Here is a 20,485-nt window from a genome sequence, read left to right on the forward strand (position 1 = left end):
TGTATAGGTACATACTTGTGTATATATGCATATATGTAAAAGGAATAGATATATGCTGTTATGCACATCTACATATATTTACATATAGATATATTATCTATAACATAACATATAGATATATTATATATATGTAGACATAAGAATATCATAGAAAATTCCATTTATACATACATGTATATACTCTATATATACTATATATATTATACACACACACAATTTATATTATTGTAAAGTGTGCAGGCTATCAGTTTGTTAGAGGAAGACTGTATCTCAAAGGCATTAAATACTTTAATGAAAATGTCTTCAAACTGGTAATAAGAAAATTGCTATTTATTAAACAGCAAAGCTTGAAATTTTCCAGTAAACCTTTGGACTTTCCCAATTCAGTGGCTTGCCCAAATGCCTACAGGAAGGAAGTGGAATGACAAAGGTTTACACTCAAATATTTGACTATCTGTTTAGTGTTCTTTTCAGTGCTTCAAATATTTAAGGGTTTAAATAGGAGTAATTTTTCGTAATTGAACAAGCTGATTTGAGAGAACTACACCTACACATGAGAGTCCAGACATGTAACTCTGAAGTTATAAGTACATAAAACTTACACTGTGTACATACTCACATGAATGTGAGTATGTGTGTGAAGTGTTCTCATGGTATATGTGCATGGCAATTCATGTTTCATTACTTCTAAACAACAATTTAGAACTCCTTTATATTACTTAGTTATATCTAATGAAAAGTACAACCTGGATGTGGCATATGTTAAAACTGTAATAAAATACATGTGTTTAAATAGAAGGAGCAATTAGGCTATGAAGAATGTATAAATGTTATAATGAAAACAGATTACCTTGAATATCATTTAAATAACAAACTGAATTAATCAAGTTAAACATCTATTTTAATTTTCCAACAACAATTTCTTCAACAGCTAGTAAGTCGTTAAAATATACTTACTTTTGAAGTATAGTTATGTGCATTTAGCAATTATGATATGTCAAAAGGGATTTTGAAGTTCTTTGCCATAGTGAGAAAGCCATTATACAATATGATGTAGAGCCTGTTTAAGAAATTCCAAATATAGGTTGTCATTAGTGTAAAATTTTAAAAGGCAAACATTGGTGTAATTAAGCTTGTAGAGAGAAGATCATAGGACTTCTCAGTCCCCACAACTGTGTTTAACAGTTCCTATAATAAAGTATCAACGGATAGATGGATAGATATGTAGCTCTGTAGATTTCTGTCTCCTCTTGGTTTTCTTTCTCTGAAGAACCCTGATGGAGACATGAATGTAAAATGTTAACAATATGAGAAACTGACGTAAAGCATATAGGAGCTATCTATACTACCTTCATATATCTCCTGTAAGTTAAATATATCCTACTTGGTTGGCCAAAAAGTCCATTTAGTCTTTTCTGTAAAATCAAAGACACATTTTTCATTTTCACCAATAACTTTATTGATGTGGATATTTTGAGTATATTGATGTGGTGTGATGTTGATTGTTCCCAATTAATGTATCGATTTGATTGCTATCAACTTCAACTGGTGTACGCCATCATGGAGCATTGTCCAGCAAGATATCTCCAGCACAAAACTTCGCAAACCACTTTTAACACGTTCGATCAGTCACAACACCTTCTCCATATATTGCACAAATCTTTGTTTGTGTTTCAGTTGCATTTTTACCTTTCTTGAAAAAATAATATGCTGAAAATATACAAATATTTTCTTCCATCTTCAATATTAAAATGGATACACAAAAACTCACGAGTTTTAATGCTTTTTAAAATGCAAATTGATATGACAGCTGTTACAATACAATCTAAAGAAATTGTTTGGAGTGAAGGAATAAAGTTAGGGACAACTAAGCACTATTAGAGCCATCTTATGGAAAAATTTTTTTTAAAAAATCAAACTATTTGGCCAACCCAATAATTCAAAAAGATTATTTTTAAAAGGATTTACAAACAAAAAATCAAACAAAAAATGTAAAAACCCTAAAAGAGAAAATGAAGTGTACATCTGCTACTTCTTAGTTCCTTCATATAAATATTAAAGATATTACCAACTCAATGCTTGTGAAATGATTTTTGTGGATTATCAAAAGAATGAAACATAGAAAATATAAGGAAAACCTAAAGCATCATTTACATGTTAGGTGTTGTATTAGGAATTTGTAGTGATATGGGAGAAATCAGGGATTATAACTAAAATGAAAATCTGGATTCAAATTCCCATTCTTCTCCAGATTCTGGGAACAATTGCTTTTCTTCCTCAGCTTCACTTTTCTAGCTTCTAAAATGAGGCTAATTCCATCCCCCTCACAGATGAAATTTGGATGGTGTTGAACACGAGGTATGTGTTCAGTAAATGTTAGCCGGAGTTCTTATTCTGTGGTAGGCCGACACAATGTATGGAGTTCCAAGGTAATGTAGCTAATAGAAATAATCTATAGGATCTCCTTATTCAGGATCCAGGTCATTTTCTATCAGTGCCCAGGATAGGTGTTTGCACACCTATCACTGGTGTTTGCCAGTAATTTTCAATAACTCTTGAATTAATGTACATGTTGATATTATTTGGGGATGTTGAAAATATGCTGAAGTTCCTGTTGGTATCTCTATTTTTAGACTATTTAATAACTGCAAAATTTAAGCGGAAGTTATATGTGTACCTATAGTAGTCAATGTATTGATAAATATCAGTGCCCCAGAATTCCACTAGAAACATGACAAAGAATAAAGTTATTAGAACTATAATGCCACTTTTTTTTCTTGTGAGTATCACAGGTGTAAAAATGAGAACCTGGAAAATATTCTGTATTTAAAATCTTATTGTTCCCCCCTCTTGTTGTGGGAATACCCTACCCCAGAGCTAATTTGTCTAAACTCAAATAAAAGCACATAATAAAGAAAAGCAGATGGAGAACCTAACCTGGGCCAGTAACGTCACTTGGTGTGAACAACTAAGATGCTGAACAAGACTTTCTGTTTCTGTTTTTTACTTATTTTTTCATCCTTTCTCTTCAGAGAGGCCATCTGAAGTAGCTGGCATGTCCGGATTCATGAAGCCTGCTTCAATAGCCTGGCTGAAGAAATTTTGGAAAATAGGCAAAGGGATGTGGTCTGAGTTATCACTCCCCCCATCATTGTCCGCAGTGGCAGGAGGGACTAAGCTGTTTTCCTCTTTCTTTGGAGCCATTTGGGCTATACATCTGCTTTTGCTTTTCCAATTCTCATCATCTGGGCAGAAGAAGGGGAGGGACAGTCTTCTTCCAGACTCCCAATGCAGAACGAAGACTTCTGTGACTGTCAGTGAATGACACAGAGGTGAGCAGAAAGTCTGCTTGGGCACCTGGACTTCTGCTAAGCAGGGAAACAGCAAAAGCCCTGTGGCCCTTAGTGCTGATGAAACACAACATGATGAGGAAGAGACTGGTTTACTAAGAGACAGTTTTTATAATTGATGGCACCCAAAGCAATTTCCAAGGAGCAAGTAGAGGAATTGAAGGCAGGGAATTGCCATAGATTCTCTAGGGGAATGGGGACTTCTGAGTAGTTGTCCCATTTCTTGTTCTCTTCCATCTCAATTTTGCTCTCTCCATGGTGTTCCTCCCAAACTTTCTTGTGACACTGATGCTTCCTCTTCTCAGAGTTAACCTGAGAATGTCTCTAAGGTTTCCTTAGAGACCACCAGAGGCTGCAGAGCCAGTTCATAGATGCTGAACTCGCAGGTGAGAAGCAAGTGAAATAGGTACCTATGATGCTATAGAACATCCTCGGGTATGTAGTACCCAGGGATCTCCATCACTGTTGCTAAGATCTTGGGGCTACGTGCCAGGCTGCCATCCTCCCTCACAAGGCAGCACACATTCACTGGGGGCAGGGACATGTAGTGCCCATCCAATGCTCAGCAAAAGTAGGAACGGAGAGCTGCTGAGGTATGACAAGCTTCAGTGGGCAGTGGGTTTCTGCTGGATGGACTCTGTACAAATGGTCTAGTCTCCAAGATTGTCATCTGCTAAACTTGAGTCATCACAGGCCTCTGATCACCTCTCAGCCTCTGGTTTAGACACTGCTTCCTCTTCCTCCACCAGGCCACCTTGATTTTTAATGTATTACTATTTTGATTTTGGTTCTCATGATAATACTTTGTATTAGAAAAAGTTGAGTAAAAATTTAAAAATTCAGTGTTATACAATATAAAGTGATGGTTTAAAATGTATTTGATTATCACTCTAAATTCAACCTGTTGTGTTTAATTTTAGATCATCAATGATAAGAACTGTCTCTTAGTAAATCAGTCTCTTCCTCACCATGTTATGTTTCATCAGAATTTACCTAGGTGAGCAACTCTATATGTTCCTATGTACTCCCCTTACCACCTGCCTGGCTGTTCTGCCACACGGCGTCACTTGAAGTCTGCAGTATGTCCATCTGAACAACAGTTACAAATCAGGATCCACTGATTATCATTCCTGAAATATCAAAACAACTAACTTCCATTGAAACCAAAAGTAAACTGAAATTCAGTGAAATTAAAAAGAAAATCCTCAGAAACACTTACAGAGCTTTATTTTCTGCAATGTTTATTTAAGATACATGGCAACTGAGCACAACTAATTACTATTTCTTTTCTATATAAACCTCTTCTTAGGAGCTATATAGCCGTTACTGAGATTCAGCACTAACACCAAGTTAAAGAATGTTTGCACTGAAAGATGTAGTAAGCCTAAAACAAGCTAATGAGGATATCAGGGATATCAAAGAAAACAGAAAAAAGCAATAGGAGAGAAAGTAGAACATTCACTGTTGGAACCCTGCAGCATTATAGGAGAGATTCAGAGGGACGTATGTCCAGTAATGCCAAGTAGCATCAGTCATGGTGGAGGTAAGGAAATTATTTTTCAACTGAGCAATATTCCTCTATGCTGTACAATAAACAAAAAGAATAATTTCTGTGTAATGAAATGCAGATATTAATTAAAAATTAGGAAGATGATGGCAAGATTAGTTTAGGACCTTTTAAAATCTAGGGAGTAAAGACTATATGTTTACAGTTTGTACTTTAGGCAATTCAGAAATAATGCGTTTCTCTTCCAGAAGACCATAGGACACATTTGTATTTTTTAGATCAACTGCTGGATACTAAAGGTAAAAAGATGGTGGATAGTATGTGCTAACACACAGACAGAAATGAAACAGCAGAATGAGAAAAAAATAAACTCAGAATCAAATTAAACCTTAAAAGAGTTCATACCTAAAAATATTCTTAGATAAAAATTGGTAACATGATGTATTTTCCAATCAAAAATAACTTGGTACAGTTAAATCCCAACACAAGAATCTAAATGTATACAATGGACTACTAAAATGTATACAATGGACTAGAAGTCACAGAAGAAAACTAAAAAGTGAAATATAGTATATATGCCATTTATGTAAAATACTACTACATTTTAGATCACATGTTCTGGTCTTTTCAATTGCTATTACAGTGTGTTAAATTCAAAATATTTTTCTATAGGAATTGATAGTGAGAAAACAATCAGAAAAACTACATGATTGTTTATGAAGCAAAAATTTAAGGAATCCAAACTGCTAACCTGCAATATCCGTGTCTGGGTACAGTTAAGCCAACAAAAGAGAGCCCAATTCTTATACCCTGTCCTAAAAATGAAAAGAAATAACAAAAAATAAACTTTGGAAGGAAGAGGAAATATCCCCATGGAGTTCCTTGTAAGAGACAGCTTATGTTCATTTATACCTCTTTTCTTTGTTTAGAAAACACTTCTTGGTATTACAATAATGTTTTTTTCCCACATTCCACTGAAATCTGAAGCATGAGTATATTAACTCATACAATATACACATAATTTACCATAAAGTAGTATAGTAGAAACCTATATAATTTTATTAATCAATGTCACTGCTATAATTTTTTTTTATTTTTAGATATTTTTATTTATTTTTAGAGAGAGGGGAAGGGAAGGAGAAAGAGAGGGAGAGAAATATCAATGTGTGGTTGCCTCTCATGTGTCTCCTGCTGGGGACCTGGTCCACAACCCAGACATGTGCCCTGACTGGGAATTGAACCGTGATTGTGTGGGAATCGAACCCTTTGCTTCACAGGCCCATGCTCAATCCTCTGAGCTACACCAGTCAGGGCTCACCGCTATAAATTTAATTAAAACAAAAAGAGAAATGTTTTAAAAACAAAAACAAAGAAAAATATCAGAAGCAAGACTATCATGTTCCAGAGCAGTTTCCTTCTGTGCCATTTCATCATATTTGCATATTTTTTAGAGTATAAGAGCAAATATGTACTTTTCTATTAATTTATACCCTAACAATAGATTCTCTCAAATCATAATAATTCTTTTCTTTCCTGACACCATGTTATGTTTTTGTCTTGCACCTACTGGGATGTCTATTGGTGGTGGTTCTTTTTTAGAAACTTCACTCACCAAGGGCTCCGAATAAGACAGTAACAAAAAAGCCAAAGATCTCTGTCCTCATGGAGATTATTGAGTCATAAATAGATAATGTTTGATTTGGCTTATGTGTCCTTCTTCCTTATTTCACATGAAACTTTTTGATTCTGATTTAGTTCCTATTTTGTAAATATGTTTTAGTCTGATAATATGTGAATCCATACAAACTTGGATATAAAATGTAGGCAGAATTTAGAATTATACAGCATATAATTATGTGTAATATAAATGATAACTAATGATATAAGATACATCAGCTGTGGGATATTATATGCATTATGCACTATACACACACACACACACACACACACACACACACACACACACACACATATATATATATATATATATATAATGAAATAAATATATATGATCTGTCCAGAAAGCATACAGCCATGCAATATGGAAAACAGAGACATTTTTAGAAGAAAATACGAGATATAAAAGGCATCACACAGTTCTTCCAATTGCCACTGGTTGCCCATCATATTTTCCTGAATCTCACTGATGGCCTGAAATTTGTTCTCTGCATTAGGTAATTTTAGTTTCGGGAAAAGCCAGATATTGTGCAGAGCACCAAGTCTGGGCTGTACGGGGTTGAGTCACCTAGGTGATTTGATGTTTCACCAAAAATCTCTGCACAAGACTTGATGCGTGAGCAGGTGGGTGCATTGTCATGATGAAACTGTAAATCATCAGATTCCCATGAGTGCAGCCTTCTGACCATCTGAATAGTTTCCATGGAGGAATGTTCAAGCTTAATGCAAAATCTGATGCAGATTCATTGCTCTACATGCTCAGTCATTTAGAAAGTGACAGTCACACAGTACACATGCTCATTCAATGGTGTCTACCTCCCCCACTGACTAATACTGTCAAGTTGTCATTATTCACGCATGCACATTCCAGTCCACTCTCCTTGGCTGCCAGGTTACATCGAGGTTGTGCAAACCATTCTTGTTATATTAATAGTGGTTGGACTTTTTCTAGACAGGCCTCATGTATGTAATTTTAATAGCCTCAAGTTGAAATCCCTTTCAAGCCCTAGTGTTGTTGTATGCAGGGAAGTTTTACATCCTTAAATATCATTTCCACTTTGATTATCAGAGAGTGCACATCAAAATAATAAATATGTTCCCCTTTCAAGTTATATTTGCAATGACACCAAATGCCATTTATTTAATATAAAAGATGAGCCTCTCTCCTCTTTCATTTCTGCATGAAATTCTATTCCATCACAGTGAGTTTCCATGGGGGAGAGAAGCATTTCACCACTTTCATAATGTAGAATTGCTGATGCATTGTGATAATAAAAAGCAGACTGAATTTTAGTCAGATTCATAGTATTTTTAAATCCCCTACAGCCAAATGTACTCACCTATCATTTGCACCCATGGTGAGTAGCTCACACCCCATGTTGCTATACCATTGAATAAAACATATAAATCTTTTTGTAATACCAGATTCTATATGTCATTATAATCATATGAACCAGTGATGAAAATAGACTAAAAAAATAGGAGGTTCTGGTGATACCTCCCATTCAAAGAGTACTTTAGAGAGGAGCTGATGAACAAAATAAACTAACAAACAAAATAGAACCACAGGCATGGAAACATGGAATAGACTGAAAGTGGCCAGAGGGGTGGAAGGAAGGGGAAATGACTAGACGAAGAACATGTGTGAATGACCCATGGACATGGCCAACAGTGTGGGAATTGAATGTGAAAGTGAGAATTGAATCTGAAAGCAGAGGAGAGAAAAGGGGAAAAAATGGGGCAACTGTAATAAAATAACAGTAGAAAGGTGATGTAAATATACAAGAAAATAAAAATAAATATCACTTGAAAAAAGAGAGAGAGGAGCTGCTATTGCAATGCTTTGTGAATAATAAGTGATTATAAGTGATCAAGTTGCTCTGTCTCAAGATGGAAAATGCATTTTCGCATTACAAGTCAGTAAATCTATGTACTTTTTTCTAACTCAGTACACGAAGATGACTCCCATTTTTTCATGGATACACATGTGGAGCTTCAGAAGAACTTTAAATAAAGAACAAAAGTAGAAAATAAACAAAAATGATAAGGTTATGTTTTTATTATTCCAAAATTGAAGAACTCATATTATCATACTTTATTTTTTAAAGATTTTATTTTTTTTATTTTTTTTAAGATTTTATTTATTTATCTTTAGAGGGGAAGGGAAGGAGAAAGGGAGAGAAATATCAATGTATGGTTGCCTTTGGTGTGTCCCCTGCCAGGAACTGGCCTGCAACCCAGGCATGTGACCTGACTGGGAATCGAACCTAGATCGTCTGGTTCGCAGGCCTGCATTCAATCCACTGAGCTATGCCAGCCAGGGCATATTATCATACTTTAATATTTTGATATATACTGATGAGTTTACTCAAGCTAGTCTTGTGCTTATTTCTCTAATTTTTCCATAACTATGCCTTGTAATTCATATTTTGATACTGTTATTTGAAGTCATAATAGTACTTGTATAGTATTAAAGGCACACTGGAAGCTTTATCACTCTAGCAAGAAAAAGGCAGTTTCCTAAAGTGTGAAGCTATGTCCAAGGTAAACCAGAGTAATTTTTCATTTAATTTGGCATTTTTCCAGAAGATTAACTCTAAAGTTCAAGGCTTTTCCAATTAATTCAGTTGCATTTTTGTCCTGAATTTTCAGAGGGAATTGGATTTCTGCTGTGGAGCTGAGTTTTAAAGCTACTTGAGCTAAAATTAGAGAAACAAGTCAACAGACATGCTAAAAACACTGCAGTCCCTCCATTCAGTAATCTCACTCTCAGAAAAGTACTTCATTATGTGAAGTGAAATAAGTCAGTCAGAGAAAAACAAGTAGCATGTGATTTCACTCATATGTGGAATCTAATGAACAAAAGGAACTAACGAGCAAAATAGAGACAGAGTCATGAGAGAGCAGGCTGACACTTTGCAGGGGGTGTTGGGTGTGGAGGATTTGAAAGATTGAATAAAAAAAGAAAATACTTATGGACACAGATAACAATGTGGTGATTTTGGGGGGAATGCGTGTGTGTGGGGGGGGCTCCATCTACCACGAATAAGAAGTCTACCTAGACATGATCTGCTTGGGGAGGAGAGGTGGCTGATCTCTCAAAGAAGGGTCAGGAGCCTTTTCCTCCATGGGCTTTTATTGGGTTCAATTCACACAGGAATACAGGTAAAGCTCATCAATCATTGTCACGTAGTGATGATCAAACAATAGATAACATTCAAAGAACTATGAGGGCTTAGTTCTTTGTTCTTTCCCTTAGTTCTTAGTTCTTTGATCCTGAGTCAGGGTCAGTTAGCTAAAGGGCTATAAAACTTTGGGAAAGAAACTGAGTGGGGGGGTGGGGGTGGGGGGGGTTACAGCTTCTGAAACCCAGCAGGGTGGTTCCCAACAGGAGGGAGTATGGGGAAGTGAAGAGTGTTTAGAAGGGATATATGGGATGGATGGAGACTTATTTTGGGGTGGTAGACACACCATACAGTGTACAGACAATGTGTTGTGGAATTGTGCACCTAAAACCTATATAATTTTCTTAACCAGTGTCACCTCAATAAATTCAATAAAAAATAATAACAGTAACAAGAAAAGTAGATTCATTCACATTAGGCCTTCACACATAGAAAACAGTGTCTAAAAATAATATCCATGTAGTAGAAATATATAAAAGCATGTTAATAGCATTTAATCCATTTCAGAGCATAGAAAATATATACATCATATAAGAGAGTATTTTCAATATCTTCTAACAGTATTAAAATATTTGTTCTTTTTTTTTTTTTTGGTCAGGATTTTTTTTAGTTTTACCTTTGGTTAAAAGGATTTTACCTTTGTCAGGATTTTTTGTCTATTAAAAGTATAAACATTGAATACTTTTATCAATTTAAAAATGTATACTTCATGAAAGGCTTACTACTCTCAAATTAAGCATGTCTACTCACAATGTTTTTGTACTTCTAATGATAAAGGATACAACAAATTATAGCTGGGGGAAGAAAAGTGTATTTTTCTTCTCCAAGTAGGAAATGAAGGGTGCAAAGAATAAATTTCATCTTGCTTTTTTATTTCTGCTTTTATGCATTTACTATGCCACAGATAGGATAGGATTCTAAGAAATAACTAAGTAAATTACCGTTTTAAATTAGTATAAGGAAAATGATTAAATATACATAAAATGCAATTTGAATTAATATCCGGTTGTGTTGGTTGAATGAACCTCTGTCCCTTTGATATCCAATTTTAACAGCACCAGGGTTCAATGTTTTTTGTAGAAAAAAAGTGGTATTTGGCCAGACATGATATTGCTATTCCAGTCATTCACACTTAGTGCCTTCCTAAACAAGCTGATATGATATGTCCAGAACTATTTTTGTCAAAAGTTTTTTTTGCAAGCATCATCTTCCAGTCACATCTAAAAGTATTTTAGGCAATAATTTATAAAATTGATAGGTAGACATTTTAAAAAGTAGGAAACACCTCTTTTCAATCCCCTAATAATGCCTAGCCAAGCACTTTCTCTCCTAAAAATCTCTGTGCTATCAATGAGTATATTGGCATAGACTGAGTGATTTCAGTATCCCAGCCAAGAGAAACAAAATCAGAAGCCCTAAAATACAGACAGAATTCTTTTTTTTTTTAAAGATTTTATTTCTTTATCTTAGAGGGGAAGGGAAGGAGAGAGAGAGAAATATCAGTGTGTATGGTTGCCTCTCATATGTCCCCTGCTGGGAACCGGGAACTGGGAACTGGCCTGCAACCCAGGCATGTGCCCTGACTGGGAATCGAACCGCGATTGTGTGGTTCGCAGGCCCGCCCTCAATCCACTGAGCTACACCAGCCAGGGCCAGATAGAATTCTTATAAGCCAGGTTCAACATTTTGAAAGATAATAGTTTTAGTTGCTTCCATGAGGCTACTTATAAGCTTGTTTTTCAAATAATCCAATTAGATAATCTTATATAATGTGCAATACAACTATAATACATAATTTTCCAAATTCTGTAGATTTACAATAGCCCAAGTAGGAAAATATACTTGCTTTCCATATTGCCAGGTCCCCCATAAGCCTTTAAAATGCATAGATTTCTTGTGTTCCTAAACCAATGCTGTAATGGTTTCCCAAGAGAGTCTTCCAAAAGGAACACAACTGCTTCCATTTTGAGTGTTTCATGTGGCAAATTTTATTTCCATTAGCAAGTATTTAGTTCAAAAGACAACACTTCATGTTTTCCTGGCGGTGCATTTTATGGCACCCTCCCTCTTATGAGCAGCAGCTATGAGAACTTATCAAAGCTGGAGAATTTTCCATTGGTATAGTAATTTTTGAGGATATCAGAAAAAACCTGCAGTTCTATAGAACCCAAGGAATAATTCTTTATGATAAGGTTATGACAGACTTTATAGACAAAGTATGAAAGTAAGGATATGAGTATGCTTGAATTTTTGGACACACTATTTTGTAGGGGAAGAGATTTGCAATGAGCAGAGTACCTATTATGTAATTCTTTCATAATGCAAGCAAATGTTCTTAAAGCTCTTAACTTGTAGCCTGAGGAGAAAGTACATTCTAGAAGTGCTAATGACCTTTAAAAACATAGTTGAGTAAACAACATATGTAATTATTCCATAGGGAAATACTGCTTAATTAAAACATAAAGTTTAAGCCCTGGCTGGTGTAGCTCAGTGGATTGAGCACGGGCCTGCGAACCAGACAATTGCGGTTCGATTCCCAGTCAGGGCACATGCCTGGGTTGCAGGCCAGTTTCCCGCAGGGGCCAGTTCCCTGCAGGGGATGCACGAGAAGCAACCATACATTGATGTTTCCTTCCTCTCTCCTTCCCTTCCCCTCTAAAGATAAATAAATAAAATAAAAATAAAACCATAAAGTTTATTAGTGTAGAAATCTGCTATTCATGGGGTCCATTTTTTCTAAAACAGTCTCATTTTTGAACTAGGTTTTATGCAGAGTTTTCTACATTGGCTTCAAATATATATATGTCAATGTTGGGGCCCAAATATATACATATCACAATGAGGACATAGATTTATGATGACAACTGACCCTGTGGACCTTATGCTCCTGCATTTCCTGAAAGTTTCAAAATCCATTCATGTTAGAATGCATCTCACAATATTATTTTCCAAAGAATATACAAGTAAACTCATTACCTCTACCAAAACAGGAGCATTGTTATTTGTAATGTCTTCTAGGTGACATAATCTCATTTCAGACTTTTATTCAAAAATATTTGAAAGGTCACCTTACTTTTGAAATTTTTTTGTGTTAAAATGAGTTTATTTTTCTGCAAACACATCCAGTTCTCTGCCCCATCAATCTCTTATTTCAAAAACAATGCAAGCATTTAACTCTGTACTTTGATAGCAATAACAACCCAAAGAGCTAGTAAATGGACATGCTGACTATGTGCTGGGCAGTGCATGATATTACCGTATGCTAACCATTCACCCCAGCTTCACTTGGGGTTAGGTTGTGTGTACAGCTCTGTGTGTACTTGTTCAGCATGAATATATCACTTTTATTTTATAGTATGTCAACATTTCTTTTCCACTTTTTAAAAGATTTTATTTATTTACCTTTAGATGGGAAGGGAAAGAGAGAGGGAGAAAAATATCAATGTGTGTTTGCTCCTCGTGCATCCCCTGCTGGGAACTGGCCTGCAACCCAGGCATGTGCCTTGACTGGAAATCGAACCAGCAACCCTTTGGTTCCCAGGCCTGCACTCAATCCACTGAGCTACACCAGCCAGGGCTCTTTTCCACTTTTGACTACCTCAAACAAAATACTTTCACTATGACGAACCATTCCATCCTTTCAGTATTTGAAAAATAGTGCATTTATTATTTTCTTAGAATAAACTAAGAATAAGAAAACACAATTTCCCCCATGTAATATTTGCTAAATTAAATACTAGTAATAGCAGTGATAGCAACAATAGTACACATAGAGACATGTGAGTATGTATGTGTATATATTCAAATTGTACTTGATATTATAAAATTAAAAGTTGAGTATTTCTTCCCAATTTCTTTCTTTTTTATTTTTTTAATTTATTTTTAGAGAGAGAAGGGAAGAAGAGGGAGAGAAACATCAGTGAGTGGTTGTCTCTTGTGCACCCCAAACTGGGAACCTGGCCCACAACCCAGGCATGCACCCTGACTGGGATTGAACTGGTGACCTTTTGGTTTGCAGGCTGGCACCCAGTCCACTGAGCCACACCAGCCAGTGCTCTTCACAATTTCTTAATCTATAGCAAATATCTTTGTATGGTTGTACAAAGGAAGAAATTCATGTGTATTTTTCTATATACTACTTTTTTTGTACTGGGGGGGGGAAATTCATAGCAGGAGCTGAATAGAAAAATATGTGACTTTAAATGCTGACAGACATTATTAGCTTGTACTCCACAGAGTCTAGACAGCTAAGACCATCACCAATACTGCACGAGAATGGCCACTGCTCTTCTCTTTCAAGCATTTTACAATCTAGGGTAACACTGAAGCTATTTCATCTGATAGTTTATAAATGATATCTTACTGGTTTTTGATTTGTCTATTTTTTCTTACCTTTGACTTGGAGATATCTTGTGCAGCTGCTTAGACATGTCCTTTTGTCTGTATGTTTTCCTCACATTGGCAGTCTTCATTAAGAGCTCACATTTATTGACTACTTGAGAGTGTCAAGTTTTATAAGCACGTCAACTATATTAACTAATATAATCTAATGAATAGAACCTTAAATTAGAAACTGTTAACATTGCATTTTACAGATGAGAAAACTGTGGCATGGAAAGATTTGTAAATTGTGCAAGATCACATTGGACATAAATAAATAATGAAGCCAACAAACCAATTAAGCTGGTTCTGGAGTCCATGCCATTAACCGTTGCTTCTTGTGCTGCTACTTAATTCAAAGTAGTCAAGAGTGGATTCTTGACTTGGTGTTTTTTTTTTTTTTTTTTATCTCAGCATTAAAGATGAACCTAGAAAATTTTATAAATCCCAATGCTATTTCTAAGAATATTATGACTTTATTAGCCATATAAATATCACTAGTGTTGTGATTACTTAAACATTTGAGAGAAAATATGTAAAATGTGTGTAAACGAGCATGCTTCTAGAGAATATTTTTTAAATGTTGGAAGTGGAATAATAAATAATCTTAGAAAGGCACAACACCCCAGCATTTGGGTGGAATTGTAGGGGACAACCCATGTAAGGCGCATAAAAAGGGGTTGGTTTCGTGGGCTCCCTGTGGATTGCTTACTTCAGAAAATGTAGGTGGGTTTGGGCATAAGGGCTATCCTTTGTCGTTTGGTGCCTAGGGCCCAGGGTGAGTAGTGTGGGTGCCCAGTGGCCCTGGTACATGAGCACATGGTATGGGAAGTGGTTAGGTATATGAACTTCATTGGGTGTTCGAAGAGGGAATCTGACAGGCTTCTAACTAAGGCCTCAGAATCAGGATAGGATATCAAAAACAAACCAAAACTATTATTATTGAAAGCCATATTGATTCAAGCATTCAACAAACATTTCTTCAGTGTCCTTATGTATACACTGAACCAGGTATTTGGGATGTAGAAATGAATAGGCCCCAACAGCGTGTCAGCTTTTGTAGTGTAGACAGTTGATAATCACGTAAATGCCTTATCATTTCAGACTGATCATCCATGCATCAGAATAAAATTTGAATAGACCCTCAAACTCTAAAGAGGTAAATGAGGTTAAATGTTTTCACTGACAGCACTATTGAATTAATTTGCCCAGAACTGCCTGGGAATCTCCTTTCCATGCGGCCACTTGATATCTAATTTCCATAATTTTCATCTAATTTACTTTTCCATAGAGTTTTGGCTTCTTTGTCATGGTGAAGCTGACTACGCAGTAACAAATCCTCATTTCATGAGGAGAAACCAAACAGATTCAAGTTGAGAAACATTTTAGAGAACGACTAACCTGTACTCTTCAAAAAGTCAAGATCAAGGAAAACAAAAAAGTACTGAGAATGTATTTTGGATTAAAAGAGACTACAATATATAAGAAATAAATTGAGTATGTGATTAAGAATGGTATCCAAGACCTCAAAACAATAGCAATAATTGATATATAGGGAAAACTGATAAAATTTCAATAATGACTGAAATATATTAGTGTTCAATTTCCATAATTTTTGGAAATTTATGAAATCTATATTTACATAAAAGAATATCTTTGTTATTAAAAATACATTTAGAAGTATTTAGAAGAAACATGACCTCCAATTTACTCTCAAATTAGTAAGATATATATATAACTATATAGCATATAGTTATGAAGAGTACATATGGTATATAATTTAATATATGAATGTGTATATATGTGTGGATATATAGGTATATGTATATGTGTGTACAGTCTTTCCAGAAAGTATCCATCCTCTTAGTATGAAAAATGGAAACACTTATTGAACAAGATACAAGACACAAGAAACCTTGTACATAGTACAGTGATGCTCAGTCCTTTTCAAAGTAGGCACCCTGGGACCTCACACAGTTTTCCCAGTCACCATTAGCTGCCCCATCATATTTTCCTGAATTTCATCAACAGTCTAAAATTTCTTCCCTTTCAAAAGTGGTTTTAGTTTTAGGAAAAGCCAGAAGTCACAGGGTACCAACTCTGAGCTGTGGGGCTGCTGAGTCACCTGAGTGATTTTATGTTTCACCAAAAATATCTGCATGAAACACAATGCATAAGGGGCACACATTGTAGTGATGAAGCTGCCAGTCAGCAATTACCCATAGCTGCAGCCTTCTGAATCATCTCAATAGTTTCCGCAGAAGAGTGTTCAAGTTTAACACAAAACTGATGCAGATTCATTGCTCTACTTGCACAGTCATTTTGAATATGATGGCCAAACAGTACATATGCTCACTCAGCAACATTTACCACCCTCAGTAACTAGGAAAATAATTTTAAAGAGAAATTCTTATAAATATATTTCTATAATCAGATTATAATGAGAGCTCTTATCTAATATTCAATTTTATATTATTCTCTTACTAGAGTACTAATTCTTATTGTCACTTCCCATTTCTGCAAAGTTGGATGCACTTTAAGAGACTTCTTTTTCCCTCCTTTTCTTTTCTAGTCCTAACAATACAAGAGAGGAGTTACAGGTGTAGGTCAGATAAGAGCTAGAGAGAAAAGGAAGTCTCACTCAATGAGGCACAAGTGAAATTCTATTTCAGCAGCATTTCAGATGTATTTGAGACAAAAGGTAAAACCCCAAGAATTGTGGACATTTTAAAGATGTTACTTGATTTTTCTTATACAACCTGTGGTGGGATAACTTGGTAATTTTATTTAATTTTCAAGTTTCTACTGATATTTGAATTCCAAATATATTTAAGAAAAGCACCACAAAAACCATAATTTAAAATGGAAACTAGGGTATACAGTAAAAATTAGAAGGAAAATCAGAGAAAATGTATTCATAAAGCTCTTAAGCAAAGGGAGCAAATATTTTCCTCAGTGAGCAAAGTAAAGAGAGTGAAGACAAAGGCTAAGAAGAATCCACTGTATTGACCCACTTAGTGACTCTTCAGAGCAATTGCATTGTGCAAAATGGTGAGAGTACCGGTTCTGGGGCTTGACAAATAAATGAAAGTTAAATGACCAATTTGATACGTATTGGGTAAACTCTTGAGAAACTTTTCTTTTATAGGTTTAGTTTCTCGGTCGTCATATCTACCAATTGAACAGAACTTCTGGGGTTGGTCTACCAGACCGTTCTCACTGACTCAGCCAGTTTTCCTCTCTCCCTCCCCCCAGAACATGGCCAGAGCCCCTAGATGACTTTACTCTTTTCTGTATGTCTCCAATAGCTGTGTTGCTAAAATCTCTACTTCCTTTTCTCTTTCCGACCAGGAACTTTTGCTTTTTTCCTTGAATCACTGTGGTAAAAAAATAAATACATAAAAAATAAAAATAAATTCTTATTTTATCTCTCTGGATGTTGGTGACATGATAGTAACTCACAACAAGTAATTGTTGAACGTATACCTTTCTACTTGGTATAAAAATAATTGTTTAAATCAACGTATCAAACCCAAATTCTGAGAAAGGAGAATTGTTGATTTGGGGGGAAAAAAAACCTCTGAGAAGAAATATCTGCCACTTGATGGCACCAAAAAAAGCTTCAGCATCAAAGTCCTTGAGGTGCCTGATATAGTTCCAAACACCAAATCTCCTCTGAGAAGAAGTAGGAAATAAGGGACAGAAAGTTTTTCTTTTCAGCCCTGCTGAGTGGTACCAGATCCATCTCAGAAAACTAGGGGCGGGGGGAACTCTTAAAAATCATGAGATGTAAAGGGCCTCCAACAAAATTATCTACTGAACTCAAATATTTGGCAGAAACTTATTAGCAGGCACTACAGAACAGTTACCAGCTTATGTAAAATTCTGCTTACTAAATTGTTGAAAAAGCTCTGGCTGGTGTAGCTCAGTGGATTGAGCGTGGACCTATGGACCAAAGGATTGAGGTTTGATTCCTAGTCAGGGCACATGCCTGGGTTGCAGGCCAGTTCCCAGTGGGAGACACACAAGAGGTAACCATACATTGATATTTCTCTCCCTCTCTCCTTTCCTTCCTCTCTGAAGATAAATAAATAACATCTTTTAAAAATTGTTGAAAAAACTTGAAAGTATTTTCAAGTCTATCGGTATAGGTTTTGAGCTTTTTTCATCATATACTAATGGAATCAGTATGAAAATCCATCTTCAAAAGTAGAGAATTGTGTTATTTCTCTAGGAGATATAAAGGCAATTATAATGCTTAGCCAGGACTCTCAGAACAAACAGCACAGTGCATATTTATCCAGGCTGTCTCTAGCTTAAAATAAATACAAGAGAATAAAAAAACACATTTATAATCACTCCTTCATACTTTTAACACATTTTCTTAGATTCCAAAAAACATTAATAATTCATAAGCTCAACTGTGCTACCATTACAGTTAATAAGTCCTTATCAAGGTTGCTGCTCTTTTGGAAAGTAAAACTTAGCAATAATGATCTCGTGGGTCCTCCGTCCTTTCACTTTCCTCAAATATATAGATCATCACCCTTTTTTAAGGCCCAAATCTGAACACCTATGTCATACTTATTTTAATGCACTAAATTTATGAAAATGTTCTAAAAATTCTAGGATTTCTCACAGCAGTATGTTTTCCAATTGATGTATCATGAGTCTGAGTGGTATTTCCTGCCCCTCCCTTTTACATTTGCAAACATTTATTAGGACTTTTCCTGTGCTTGAAACTACTTGCAGTGTAACAATCAGTATTTCATTAATCCTCACAATGCTGTGGGAGGGGGTTCCACTACTAATTTACAAAATGCAGGAGCAATTATGGGGAGTTTCATTAAATATTCCAAGGTTACAGAGCAGAAAGGTGACAGAAATGGGAACTAGGCCAACCCAGGCAATTTGACATCAGGACTCATATTTAAACTCTATACTACTTTGTCTCTTGCTGTCTTGTCAGGTGATAATGACGTTAAACATGAAACTGGAAAAGACACCTGTGTTCCAGGTGCCTGTCACTACCAAACCCAATAAGCAATGACAGAGATTGAATCTTTATGGGTGTTTTATTCAGATGGCCGGCAATCCGAGAAGATGGTGCGTTCATATCCTAACAGACCATCTTGTCTTTTCTTTCCAGGACAGACATTTTATAATGGGGGTGGGGGTGGGGGAAATAAACAAGGGGCAGTGAGGGATTTGAAATTCAGAAGCTGCAACATTTCTGTCCTGGGACGTTAGCTGTTCCCAGGAAAGTGTGGTTGTCTGTCTTTCCCTGGAACACAAAGGCCCAGATGCCTCTAGTTGTCCCCAGGTGGTAATTTTTAGCAGTGCCCCAGGAGGTCATCTGTTTTCCCAGGAGCCAGGGCAGGCCTTATCTGTAGTTTCTGAAACAAAAGCTTTAACATACACATTACTTGAAAGACTTATAACATTTTACTTTAAGCTAAAATTGTCCAAGCCTTGAGTCCCCTATTAAACATGATTACTTTTGACTGACTGGGCCAAATAATGAGAGTGTAATATTAGATTACAATAACTTAACCTCTTCCCTTAAAACATAAATAAAGTTTACATTGATGATGAAGAAGAGCAATGTCCACATACTGTAGTCCAACAGTTCTCAAGGTGCTGACCCTGGATCAACAGTATCACCATCATATGCATCATATGCAAACTCATTAGAAATGGAAATCCTTGAGTCCCACCCTGGAACTACCAGTGACTTAGAAATTCAGGGGAAACTCTTTCGGTTACCACATGTGCTTTATGTAATAGTTCCAGTGGATAAAGAGGATTCTCTTAATTCCATGAGGTTTCCCAGCTTTTCTGTTCCACATTCTGGGTCCATTGCCTACTTAGCCTTGTTATTAAACTTGCAAACCTACTTGGTAACTAATGTTTACTTGTCTGAGGTCCCTATTTAGATGCTTCTTGAGGCTATCGAGTAGTTTTGAATAATATTTTTCTCAATTCCTTTGCTTAATATATGACACATAACAGACCCTCTACAAATAACTTTATACTTGTTCAGGAAAGAGTGTGATTTTTATTACTTATTCCATTCCAAAATACACCCTCAAACATGCACACAAATAGATGGTAGGTGGGTAGGTAGGTAGATAGATGATAGATAGATAGATAGAGAGAGAGAGAGAGATAGATAGATAAATGTTAAAGGTTAATGGTTGCAGGTTTTATAACAAAATCAAATAGTTTATTGTTTTTTTATTTTAAAAAGTTAACTGACACAATTGAGCTGATTGATGCTGATATCTATATATCTGATATTATTACTCTTACATGTGAATTAGTTATTTCTAGCATTGCCTCCCATCACTATTTCCCACTTCAGTGAGCTTTAGTGATCTATTTAC

General features: G+C 35.7%; 1 pseudogene; it reads right to left on the bottom strand.

Annotated features, from left to right (window-relative positions):
• Window positions 1-2,951: 2,951 nt before the first annotated feature.
• On the bottom strand, window positions 2,952-4,439 carry LOC118998478 (RING finger protein 10-like; annotated as a pseudogene).
• Window positions 4,440-20,485: the final 16,046 nt, after the last annotated feature.

This window comes from Sturnira hondurensis, unplaced genomic scaffold (genome assembly GCF_014824575.4).
Source record: "Sturnira hondurensis isolate 20B ecotype Veracruz unplaced genomic scaffold, ASM1482457v3 Scaffold0014302, whole genome shotgun sequence".
Lineage (NCBI taxonomy): Eukaryota > Metazoa > Chordata > Mammalia > Chiroptera > Phyllostomidae > Sturnira > Sturnira hondurensis.